The sequence below is a fragment of the Carcharodon carcharias genome, chromosome 16 (genome assembly GCF_017639515.1).
Source record: "Carcharodon carcharias isolate sCarCar2 chromosome 16, sCarCar2.pri, whole genome shotgun sequence".
NCBI lineage: Eukaryota > Metazoa > Chordata > Chondrichthyes > Lamniformes > Lamnidae > Carcharodon > Carcharodon carcharias.
This window is the reverse complement of record NC_054482.1, coordinates 32,440,688-32,454,258: the sequence shown is the minus strand read 5'-3', so window position 1 is coordinate 32,454,258 and position 13,571 is coordinate 32,440,688. Positions and strand designations below refer to the sequence as shown.

Sequence of the window (13,571 nt, the reverse complement as noted above, 5' to 3'; positions counted from 1 at the left end):
CTAACAGGATGAAAGTCTCTTATCTGTTACATAAAATGACTTGGGACAGTCTGAACCCAGTTTTCATTCGGCATATTCTGCAACACAGAACTGTAATTCACCAGGAGTCACATAATCATATAGATGGATGGAGGTGTGGAGTGTCGTAAGATTGACACTAGTGTCCAAGGGGCTTAAGTCATATTAGCATAAAATAAATTGAGCTTTTTGCTACATTTGGCTTTAAAATAAGTGACGTGAGAATGCTTGACCCTGACGCTGATTTGAAAAATTATTTCATTCATTGCATCCATGAGTACAGCAACTTTTCAATAGATATAAAGAAACAATCCATAATGTAACTGAAGGAACTATCGTTGCATCCAATTTTAATCTGTCATGTGGAGCCAACCAAATGGCACATGGACAAGGCCTGTTGCATATATGTAATGGATTCTAGACATGTTTTGTATCTGTATCATTGATGAGGATGGAAACAAAAATACTTGCACGATGGTCAGTTTCTGCATATGTTGCCACTGTTGCAAATAAGTTGGTTGTGGAGGAAGATTTGTTTAATGTATAGTCCAAACTCATCCATTACTTCTGGACTGTTATACTGTTCATGCATGCCATGAAGGTCTAAGGTTTAAGGCATGGTCTGCACAGAGGGCAGCAAGAGTGGCTGCTGCAGTTGCCATTGATGTAAATGCATCCTTTTTGCACATACTGTACAATACCTTTCTCCCTAGAGTGGTCTAAGATTGCCCATTTGTTTTCCCATTTTGATTTAGTATTGGCAACAATCTCCTAGATGAAAGTAAAATGAATGTTCACTGCTGCTAAGAGAATAACCATTCTGACTGAATCCCATAGGCCACCACTTAGTATAGATTTCACTATTTAATATTTTTTTTTTCTTTCCCCGTTTTATATGTTTGGTTCAATAAGACAGTGCTTTGCCATGACCTACATGTGGGATTTGTAATCTAAGTCTGTCTGTTGGAGGCTTTGGTTTAGTGTTTTTTTGCGCATACTGGTTTTCATCACTCCACTATTGGTGGCCATTGCTTCAATTGGCTAGGCAACGCACTGTGGAACTCCCTCCCCCACCACGCCACCGTCTATCTCTTTAAAGGCACGCCTTAAAACCTGCCTCTGGCTAAGCTTTTGGTCACCTGCCCTACTATTGTTATGTGACTCAATGTCAAGTTTTGTTGGATAACATTACTGTGAAGCACCTCAGGACCTACATTAAAGGTTCTTTCTAAATGACTTCCAAACCCATGATCTCTACCACCTAGAAAGACAAGGACAGTAGATGCGCAGGGGCATCACCCTCAAGTTCCCCTCCAAGCCACTCACCATCCTGAACTGGAACTATATTGCCGATCCTTCACTGTCACTGGGTCGAAATCCTGGAACTCTCTAATGGCACTGTCCAACACATGGACTGCAGCAGTTCAAGAAGGTAGTTCACCAGCACAAGGTCAATTAGGGATAGGCAATAAATGCTGGCCCAGTCAGTGACGCACCACATTCCATGGATGCATTAAAAAAAAGTTGTTTTTCTTGTTTCTGGTGTTGAAGCAGAGTTGGATCCAAATAATAACTCATTGTGTCCTTACTTGAAAACAAGCCTGTGTGTGAAGGGCAGAATTTTTCAAAGCGTACTGTTAATGCTAAGGGAGATATGTTTATAAATTAGCATACAATCTCGCTTAGCAGTTGCTGCTGTGGGTGACACTGTGCAGATTTGTACAGAGTGATGTAGTTAATAGCTGCCAAGCAGAGGTCAGTCATCTCCCAGTGTGATGGGAAAGAAAATTGAAGGGAAGAACCATGTTCTGTTTCACTATCCTCGGATCTGGTTTCAGAACAGCATTGAGCAAAGAGGACCACAACAATAAGCAACTGAGAAACAGGAGAAAATAGATGGAGGCTTGCCTTTTTTAAATCCATTCTTTTTCCTGCTAAACATGCTGTGCTTGCTTATGTACAGGTCAGGGGGCATTGGTTGCCTCTAGCACCTCCACTAAGTGGCTGTTCTTTGTGCATTAACCTAGATCAGGCTTGTCCAACTTTTTCACATAGGGGCCACATTTCAGTCTTTCTCTCACTTGGGAGGTGGATGAGCAAACTCCAGGAAGTTAAGTTTTGGCACAACGTTAAGCATGAATTTCAAAAAAATGTTTATATATGAAAAAAACTTGCTGAATCACCTGCCCCCCTCCCTCCCTCCTTCCCACTCACTCACTCACTCTCATTCACTCGCCCACACTCGCTCGCTCGCCCGCCCTCACTCACTCACTCGCCTGCCCACCCTCACTCACTCGCCTGCCCTCATTCACTCACTCGCCTGCCCTCACTCACTCGCCTGCCCTCACTCACTCACTCGCCTGCCCTCACTCACTCACTCGCCTGCCCTCACTCACTCGCCTGCCCTCACTCACTCACTCGCCTGCCCTCACTCACTCGCCTGCCCTCACTCATTCACTCGCCTGCCCTCACTCCCTCACTCACTCACTCGCCTGCCCTCACTCACTCACTCGCCTGCCCTCACTCACTCGCCTGCCCTCACTCACTCACTCGCCTGCCCTCACTCACTCGCCTGCCCTCACTCACTCGCCTGCCCTCACTCACTCACTCGCCTGCTCTCACTCACTCATTCGCCTGCCCTCACTCACTCATTCGCCTGCCCTCACTCACTCACTCGCCTGCCCTCACTCACTCACTCGCCTGCCCTCACTCACTCACTCGCCTGCCCTCACTCACTCACTCGCCTGCCCTCACTCACTCACTCGCCTGCCCTCACTCACTCACTCGCCTGCCCTCACTCACTCACTCGCCTGCCCTCACTCACTCACTCGCCTGCTCTCACTCACTCACTCGCCTGCTCTCACTCACTCACTCGCCTGCCCTCACTCACTCACACTCGCCTGCCCCACTCACTCACTCACTCGCCTGCCCTCACTCACTCGCCTGCCCTCACTCACTCGCCTGCCCTCACTCACTCGCCTGCCCTCACTCGCTCACTCGCCTGCCCTCACTCGCTCACTCGCCTGCCCTCCCTCGCTCGCTCACGCGCCTGCCCTCCCTCGCTCGCTCACTCGCCTGCCCTCCCTCGCTCGCTCACTCGCCTGCCCTCCCTCGCTCGCTCACTCGCCTGCCCTCCCTCGCTCGCTCACTCGCCTGCCCTCCCTCGCTCGCTCACTCGCCTGCCCTCCCTCGCTCGCTCACTCGCCTGCCCTCCCTCGCTCGCTCACTCGCCTGCCCTCCCTCGCTCGCTCACTCGCCTGCCCTCCCTCGCTCGCTCACTCGCCTGCCCTCCCTCGCTCGCTCACTCGCCTGCCCTCCCTCGCTCGCTCACTCGCCTGCCCTCCCTCGCTCGCTCACTCGCCTGCCCTCCCTCGCTCGCTCACTCGCCTGCCCTCCCTCGCTCGCTCACTCGCCTGCCCTCCCTCGCTCGCTCACTCGCCTGCCCTCCCTCGCTCGCTCACTCGCCTGCCCTCCCTCGCTCGCTCACTCGCCTGCCCTCCCTCGCTCGCTCACTCGCCTGCCCTCCCTCGCTCGCTCACTCGCCTGCCCTCCCTCGCTCGCTCACTCGCCTGCCCTCCCTCGCTCGCTCACTCGCCTGCCCTCCCTCGCTCGCTCACTCGCCTGCCCTCCCTCGCTCGCTCACTCGCCTGCCCTCCCTCGCTCGCTCACTCGCCTGCCCTCCCTCGCTCGCTCACTCGCCTGCCCTCCCTCGCTCGCTCACTCGCCTGCCCTCCCTCGCTCGCTCACTCGCCTGCCCTCCCTCGCTCGCTCACTCGCCTGCCCTCCCTCGCTCGCTCACTCGCCTGCCCTCCCTCGCTCGCTCACTCGCCTGCCCTCCCTCGCTCGCTCACTCGCCTGCCCTCCCTCGCTCACTCACTCGCCTGCCCTCCCTCGCTCACTCACTCGCCTGCCCTCCCTCGCTCACTCACTCGCTTGCCCTCCCTCGCTCACTCACTCGCCTGCCCTCCCTCACTCACTCGCCTGCCCTCCCTCACTCACTCGCCTGCCCTCCCTCACTCACACTCGCCTGCCCTCCCTCACTCACACTCGCCTGCCCTCCCTCACTCACACTCGCCTGCCCTCCCTCACTCACATTCGCCTGCCCTCCCTCACTCACACTCGCCTGCCCTCCCTCACTCACACTCGCCTGCCCTCCCTCACTCACACTCACCTGCCCTCCCTCACTCACACTCGCCTGCCCTCCCTCACTCACACTCGCCTGCCCTCCCTCACTCACACTCGCCTGCCCTCCCTCACTCACACTCGCCTGCCCTGCCTCCCTCACACTCGCCTGCCCTCCCTCACACTCGCCTGCCCTCCCTCCCTCACACTCGCCTGCCCTCCCTCCCTCACACTCGCCTGCCCTCCCTCCCTCACACTCGCCTGCCCTCCCTCCCTCACACTCGCCTGCCCTCCCTCGCTCGCTCACTCGCCTGCCCTCCCTCGCTCGCTCACTCGCCTGCCCTCCCTCGCTCGCTCACTCGCTTGCCCTCCCTCGCTCACTCACTCGCCTGCCCTCCCTCACTCACTCGCCTGCCCTCCCTCACTCACTCGCCTGCCCTCCCTCACTCACTCGCCTGCCCTCCCTCACTCACACTCGCCTGCCCTCCCTCACTCACACTCGCCTGCCCTCCCTCACTCACACTCGCCTGCCCTCCCTCACTCACATTCGCCTGCCCTCCCTCACTCACACTCGCCTGCCCTCCCTCACTCACACTCGCCTGCCCTCCCTCACTCACACTCGCCTGCCCTCCCTCACTCACACTCGCCTGCCCTCCCTCACTCACACTCGCCTGCCCTCCCTCACTCACACTCGCCTGCCCTCCCTCACTCACACTCGCCTGCCCTCCCTCACTCACACTCGCCTGCCCTCCCTCACTCACACTCGCCTGCCCTGCCTCCCTCACACTCGCCTGCCCTCCCTCACACTCGCCTGCCCTCCCTCCCTCACACTCGCCTGCCCTCCCTCCCTCACACTCGCCTGCCCTCCCTCCCTCACACTCGCCTGCCCTCCCTCCCTCACACTCGCCTGCCCTCCCTGACTCACTCGCCTGCCCTCCCTGACTCACTCGCCTGCCCTCCCTGACTCACTCGCCTGTCCTCCCTGACTCACACTCGCCTGCCCTCCCTGACTCACACTCGCCTGCCCTCCCTGACTCACACTCGCCTGCCCTCCCTGACTCACACTCGCCTGCCCTCCCTGACTCACACTCGCCTGCCCTCCCTGACTCACACTCGCCTGCCCTCCCTGACTCACACTCGCCTGCCCTCCCTGACTCTCACTCGCCTGCCCTCCCTGACTCTCACTCGCCTGCCCCCACTCACTCACTCACTCGCCTGCCTTCACTCACTCACTCGCCTGCCTTCACTCACTCACTCGCCTGCCCTCACACTCACTCACTCGCCTGCCCTCACACTCACTCACTCGCCTGCCCTCTCACTCACTCACTCGCCTGCCCTCTCACTCACTCACTCGCCTGCCCTCTCACTCACTCACTCGCCTGCCCTCTCACTCACTCACTCGCCTGCCCTCTCACTCACTCACTCGCCTGCCCTCTCACTCACTCACTCGCCTGCCCTCTCACTCACTCACTCGCCTGCCCTCTCACTCACTCACTCGCCTGCCCTCTCACTCACTCACTCGCCTGCCCTCTCACTCACTCACTCGCCTGCCCTCTCACTCACTCACTCGCCTGCCCTCTCACTCACTCACTCGCCTGCCCTCTCACTCACTCACTCGCCTGCCCTCTCACTCACTCACTCGCCTGCCCTCTCACTCACTCACTCGCCTGCCCTCACTCACTCACTCGCCTGCCCTCACTCACTCACTCGCCTGCCCTCACTCACTCACTCGCCTGCCCTCACTCACTCACTCGCCTGCCCTCACTCACTCACTCGCCTGCCCTCACTCACTCACTCGCCTGCCCTCACTCACTCACTCGCCTGCCCTCACTCACTCACTCGCCTGCCCTCACTCACTCACTCGCCAGCCCTCACTCACTCACTCGCCTGCCCTCACTCACTCACTCGCCTGCCCTCACTCACTCACTCGCCTGCCCTCACTCACTCACTCGCCTGCCTTCACTCACTCGCCTGCCCTCACTCACTCACTCACTCGCCTGCCCTCACTCACTCACTCGCCTGCCCTCACTCACTCACTCGCCTGCCCTCTCACTCACTCACTCGCCTGCCCTCTCACTCAATCACTCGCCTGCCCTCTCACTCACTCACTCGCCTGCCCTCTCACTCACTCACTCGCCTGCCCTCTCACTCACTCACTCGCCTGCCCTCTCACTCACTCACTCGCCTGCCCTCTCACTCACTCACTCGCCTGCCCTCTCACTCACTCACTCGCCTGCCCTCTCACTCACTCACTCGCCTGCCCTCTCACTCACTCACTCGCCTGCCCTCTCACTCACTCACTCTCCTGCCCTCTCACTCACTCACTCGCCTGCCCTCTCACTCACTCACTCGCCTGCCCTCTCACTCACTCACTCGCCTGCCCTCTCACTCACTCACTCGCCTGCCCTCACTCACTCACTCGCCTGCCCTCTCACTCACTCACTCGCCTGCCCTCTCACTCACTCACTCGCCTGCCCTCTCACTCACTCACTCGCCTGCCCTCTCACTCACTCACTCGCCTGCCCTCTCACTCACTCACTCGCCTGCCCTCACTCACTCACTCGCCTGCCCTCACTCACTCACTCGCCTGCCCTCACTCACTCACTCGCCTGCCCTCACTCACTCGCCTGCCCTCACTCACTCGCCTGCCCTCACTCCCTCACTCACTCGCCTGCCCTCACTCACTCACTCGCCTGCCCTCACTCACTCACTCACTCGCCTGCCCTCACTCACTCACTCACTCGCCTGCCCTCACTCACTCACTCACTCGCCTGCCCTCACTCACTCACTCGCCTGCCCTCACTCACTCACTCACTCGCCTGCCCTCACTCACTCACTCACTCGCCTGCCCTCACTCACTCACTCACTCGCCTGCCCTCACTCACTCACTCACTCGCCTGCCCTCTCACTCACTCACTCGCCTGCCCTCTCACTCACTCACTCGCCTGCCCTCTCACTCACTCACTCGCCTGCCCTCTCACTCACTCACTCGCCTGCCCTCTCACTCACTCACTCGCCTGCCCTCTCACTCACTCACTCGCCTGCCCTCTCACTCACTCACTCGCCTGCCCTCTCACTCACTCACTCGCCTGCCCTCTCACTCACTCACTCGCCTGCCCTCTCACTCACTCACTCGCCTGCCCTCTCACTCACTCACTCGCCTGCCCTCTCACTCACTCACTCGCCTGCCCTCTCACTCACTCACTCGCCTGCCCTCTCACTCACTCACTCGCCTGCCCTCTCACTCACTCACTCGCCTGCCCTCTCACTCACTCACTCGCCTGCCCTCTCACTCACTCACTCGCCTGCCCTCTCACTCACTCACTCGCCTGCCCTCTCACTCACTCACTCGCCTGCCCTCTCACTCACTCACTCGCCTGCCCTCTCACTCACTCACTCGCCTGCCCTCTCACTCACTCACTCGCCTGCCCTCTCACTCACTCACTCGCCTGCCCTCACTCACTCACTCGCCTGCCCTCACTCACTCACTCGCCTGCCCTCACTCACTCACTCGCCTGCCCTCACTCACTCACTCGCCTGCCCTCTCACTCACTCACTCGCCTGCCCTCTCACTCACTCACTCGCCTGCCCTCACTCACTCACTCGCCTGCCCTCACTCACTCACTCGCCTGCCCTCACTCACTCACTCGCCTGCCCTCACTCACTCACTCACTCGCCTGCCCTCACTCACTCACTCACTCGCCTGCCCTCACTCACTCACTCGCTCGCCTGCCCTCACTCACTCACTCACTCGCCTGCCCTCACTCATTCACTCACTCGCCTGCCCTCACTCATTCACTCACTCGCCTGCCCTCACTCAACCAATGAACCGTAATAGGATGATCACCACCTCACCCTCCAGCCTAATAATCTGGAAGTAATAATTTATTGAATATAAGCTGACTCGAAGTCAAAATTCAATGTAATGCATAGTTGGTGTTTCAAGTGCTGTCATTGCAATGTGCATATTGGGAGATTGAGTTTTGGGGTGGGAGGAGAGGCGACTGACTGGATGCAGATGGGAGACCAGAGTATAGAGAGAGGCGAGTGAGAGGCCAGGTGACTGAGAGAGGCAAGTGCAGGGCCGGGGGACTGGGAGAGGGTAGTGGGATGTCAGGGGACCGAAAGAGGAGATTCAGTTGGATGCCAGAGGACTAAGAGAGGGGATACAATGGGATGCCAAAGAATAGAGAGGGGAGTAGGACGCCAGGGGTCTGGGAGAGGGGACTCTGGGATGCCAGTGGACTGAGAGAGGGGACTCTGGGATGCCAGTGGACTGAGAGAGGGGACTCTGGCATGCCAGTGGACTGAGAGAGGGGACTCTGGGATGCCAGTGGACTGAGAGAGGGGACTCTGGGATGCCAGTGGACTGAGAGAGGGGACTCTGGGATGCCAGTGGACTGAGAGAGGGGACTCTGGGATGCCAGTGGACTGAGAGAGGGGACTCTGGGATGCCAGTGGACTGAGAGAGGGGACTCTGGGATGCCAGTGGACTGAGAGAGGGGACTCTGGGATGCCAGTGGACTGAGAGAGGGGACTCTGGGATGCCAGTGGACTGAGAGAGGGGACTCTGGGATGCCAGTGGACTGAGAGAGGGGACTCTGGGATGCCAGTGGACTGAGAGAGGGGACTCTGGGATGCCAGTGGACTGAGAGAGGGGACTCTGGGATGCCAGTGGACTGAGAGAGGGGACTCTGGGATGCCAGTGGACTGAGAGAGGGGACTCTGGGATGCCAGTGGACTGAGAGAGGGGACTCTGGGATGCCAGTGGACTGAGAGAGGGGACTCTGGGATGCCAGTGGACTGAGAGAGGGGACTCTGGGATGCCAGTGGACTGAGAGAGGGGACTCTGGGATGCCAGTGGACTGAGAGAGGGGACTCTGGGATGCCAGTGGACTGAGAGAGGGGACTCTGGGATGCCAGTGGACTGAGAGAGGGGACTCTGAGATGCCAGTGGACTGAGAGAGGTGACCCTGGGATGCCAGTGGACTGAGAGAGGCGACTCAGTGGGATGCCAGTGGACTGAGAGAGGGGACTCAGTGGGATGCCAGTGGACTGAGAGAGGGGACTCAGTGGGATGCCAGTGGACTGAGAGAGGGGACTCAGTGGGATGCCAGTGGACTGAGAGAGGGGACTCAGTGGGATTCCAGTGGACTGAGAGAGGGGACTCAGTGGGATGCCAGTGGACTGAGAGAGGGGACTCAGTGGGATGCCAGTGGACTGAGAGAGGGGACTCAGTGGGATGCCAGTGGACTGAGAGAGGGGACTCAGTGGGATGCCAGTGGACTGAGAGAGGGGACTCAGTGGGATGCCAGTGGACTGAGAGAGGGGACTCAGTGGGATGCCAGTGGACTGAGAGAGGGGACTCTGGGATGCCAGTGGACTGAGAGAGGGGACTCTGGGATGCCAGTGGACTGAGAGAGGGGACTCTGGGATGCCAGTGGACTGAGAGAGGGGACTCTGGGATGCCAGTGGACTGAGAGAGGGGACTCTGGGATGCCAGTGGACTGAGAGAGGGGACTCTGGGATGCCAGTGGACTGAGAGAGGGGACTCAGTGGGATGCCAGTGGACTGAGAGAGGGGACTCAGTGGGATGCCAGTGGACTGAGAGAGGGGACTCAGTGGGATGCCAGTGGACTGAGAGAGGGGACTCAGTGGGATGCCAGTGGACTGAGAGAGGGGACTCTGGGATGCCAGTGGACTGAGAGAGGGGACTCTGGGATGCCAGTGGACTGAGAGAGGGTACTCTGGGATGCCAGTGGACTGAGAGAGGGGACTCTGGGATGCCAGTGGACTGAGAGAGGGGACTCTGGGATGCCAGTGGACTGAGAGAGGGGACTCTGGGATGCCAGTGGACTGAGAGAGGGGACTCTGGGATGCCAGTGGACTGAGAGAGGGGACTCTGGGATGCCAGTGGACTGAGAGAGGGGACTCTGGGATGCCAGTGGACTGAGAGAGGGGACTCTGGGATGCCAGTGGACTGAGAGAGGGGACTCTGGGATGCCAGTGGACTGAGAGAGGGGACTCTGGGATGCCAGTGGACTGAGAGAGGGGACTCTGGGATGCCAGTGGACTGAGAGAGGGGACTCTGGGATGCCAGTGGACTGAGAGAGGGGACTCTGGGATGCCAGTGGACTGAGAGAGGGGACTCTGGGATGCCAGTGGACTGAGAGAGGGGACTCTGGGATGCCAGTGGACTGAGAGAGGGGACTCTGGGATGCCAGTGGACTGAGAGAGGGGACTCTGGGATGCCAGTGGACTGAGAGAGGGGACTCTGGGATGCCAGTGGACTGAGAGAGGGGACTCTGGGATGCCAGGGATCTGAGAGAGGGGACTCTGGGATGCCAGGGATCTGAGAGAGGGGACTCAGTGGGATGCCAGGGATCTGAGAGAGGGGACAGTGGGATGCCAGGGTACTGAACAAGGGGAGTGGGATGCCAAGAGACTGAGAGAGGGGGGAATGGGATGCCAGGACTAAGATGGGGGGGCGACACTCAGTGGCATACCAGGGGACTGAGAGAGGGGACAGTGGAAGGTGAGGGGACAGTGGGAGGCGAGGGGACTGAGGGAGGGGACAGTGGAAGGTGAGGGGACAGTGGGAGGCGAGGGGACTGAGGGAGGGGACAGTGGGAGGCCAGTGGACTGAGAGGGGACTCAGTGGGAGGTCAGGGTAATGAGTGCTGGGAGACCTGGCAGCTGCAGCCATCTGCCCCAACCCAAGTGCCAGGGATTGTCAGTGCTGGCAAATCAGATAATCTGGTGTAAAACTTTTTTAAATTAATTTACGGGATGTGGATGTCACTAGCTGGGCCAGCATTTAATGCCCATCCCTTTTTGCCCTTGAAAAGGTGGTGGTGAGCTGCCTTCTTAGACAGCTGCAGTCCATGTGGTGTAAGTACACCCATAGTGCTGTTAGGGAAGGAGTTCCAAGATTTTGACCCAGTGACGGTGAAGGAAAGACAATATAGTTCCGAGTCAGGATGGTGAGTGGCTTGGAAGGGAACTCTCGGGTGGTGGCACTCCCATGTATCTGCTGCCCTTGTCCTTCTAGATGGTAGAGGTTGTGGGTTTGGAAGGTGCTGCCTGAGGAGTCTTGGTGAATTATTGTAAAGCATCTTGTAGATGGTACACACTGCCACTACTGTATGTCAGTGGTGGAGGGAGTGAATGGCACCACACCCACAAAAATCAAGCAGGCTGCTTTGTCTTGGACGGTGTCAAGCTTCTTGAGTATTGCAGGAGCTGCACCCATCCAGGCAAGTGGGGAGTATTCCATCACACTTCTGACTTGTGCCTTGGAGATGGTAGACAGGCTTTGGGGCGTCAGGAGGTAAGTTACTCGCTGCAGGATTCCTAGCACTTGACCTGTTCTTGTAGCCACAGTATTTATATGGCTAGTCCAGTTCAGTTTCTGTCAATGGTAACCCTTATGATATTGATAGTGGGGGGATTCAGCGATTGTAATGCCATTGAATATCATGGGGCGATGGTTAGATTCTCTCTTATTGGAGATGATCATTGCCTGGCATGAACCTGGATATTGTCCAGGCCTTCCTGCATTTGGACATGGACTGCTTCAGTATCTGAGGAGTTGTGAATAGTGCTAAACATTGCGCAATAATCAGCGAACTGACGTTATGGTGGAAGGAAGGTCATTAATGAAGCAGCTGAAGATGGTTGGGTCTAGGACGCTACCTTGAGGAACCCCTGACATTGTGTCCTGGAACTGAGATGACTGACCTCCAACAACCACAACCATGTTCCTTTGTGCGAGGTATGACTCCAATCAGTGGAGAGCTTTTCCCCTGATTCCCATTGACTCCAGTTTTGCTAGGGCTACTTGATGCCACACTCAGTCAAATGCTGCCTTGATGTCAATGGCAGTCACTCTCATATCACCTCTTGAGTTAAGCCCTTTTATCCATATTTGGACCAAGGCTTGAGAGCACTGTTGATGATTCCTTCCATTGCTTTACTGATGATTGAGAGTAGACTGATGGGGCAGTAATTGGCTGGGTTGGATTTGTCCTGCTTTTTGTGTGCAGGACATACCTGGGAAATTTTCCACATAGTCAGATAGATGCTGTACTGGAACAGCTTGGCTAGGGGAGTGACAAGCTATTGCCAGAATATTGTCAGGGCCCATAGCCTTTGCAGTATCCTGTGCCCTCAGCCGTTTCTTGATATCACATCGAATTGGCTGAAGACTGGCGTCTGTGATGTTGGGGACTTCTGGAGGAGGCCAAGATGAATCATCCACTTCTGGCTGAAAGATTGTTGCCAATGTTTCAGCCTTATCTTTTGCACTGATGTACTGGGCTCCTCCATCATTGAGATGGGATATTTGTGGAGCCCCCTCTTCCAGTGAAATGTTTAATTGTCCACCACCATTCAGGACTGGATGTGGCAAGACTACACAGCTTAGATCTGATCTGTTGGTTGTGGAATCACCTGGCTCTGTCTGTCACTTGCTGCTTATGCTATTTGGAATGCAAGTAGCCCTGTGTTGTTGCTTCACCAGGATGACACCTCATTTTTAGGTATGCCTGGTGCTGCTCCTGACATGCCCTTCTGCATTCTTCTTTGAACTAGGGTTGATCTTGTGGCTTGGTGGTAATGGTAGAATGGGGAATATGCCAGGCCATGAGGTTACAGATTGTGGTTGAGTACAATTCTGCTGCTGCTGATGGCCCACAGCGCCTCATAGATGCTGAGTCTTGAGTTGCTAGATCTGTTCAAAATTTATCCCATTTAGCACGGTGGTAGTGCCACATAACTCGATGGAGGGATCCTCAGTGTGAAGACGAGACTTCGTCTCCTCAAGGGCTGTTTGGTGGTCACAGCTACTAATACTGTCATTGACAGATGCACCTATGGCGGTCAAGTTGGTGAGGATGAGGTCAAGTGTGTTTTTCCCTCTTTTTGGTTCCCTCACCACCTACTGCAAACCTAGGCTGGCTGCTATGTCCCTTAGGACTTGGCCAACTTGAGTCTGTGGTGGTGCTACCAAGCTACACTTGGTGATGGACGTTGAAATCCCCCACCCAGAGTACTGATTCATCTGCTGATGTAGGGGGGAGGTGCGGTGGTACGTGGTAATCAGCAGGAGGTTTCCTTGCCCATATTTGACCTGATGCCATGAGACATCATGGGGGCTGGAGCTGATGTTGAGGGTTCCCAGGGCAACTCCGTCCTGACTGTATGCCATAGTGCCACCACCTCTGTTGGGTCTGTCCTGCCGGTGGGACAGTACATGCCCAGGATGATGATGCTGGTGTCTGTGTCATTGTCTGCAGGTAAGATTCTGAGAATATGACCATGTCAGGCTGTTGCTTGACTAGTTTGTGAGACAGCTCTCCCAATTTTGGTACAAGGCTCCAGATGTTAGCAAGGAGGACTTTGTAGGGTCGATGGGGCTGGGTTTGCCATTG

General features: G+C 56.9%; 1 protein-coding gene across 3 annotated transcripts in view; it reads left to right on the top strand.

Moving 5' to 3' along the window:
- The window catches only part of LOC121289009 (xenotropic and polytropic retrovirus receptor 1 homolog), a 355,844-nt gene that overhangs the window by 278,352 nt on the left and 63,921 nt on the right, over positions 1-13,571 (top strand). The gene's annotated exons all lie outside the window — the stretch shown is intronic.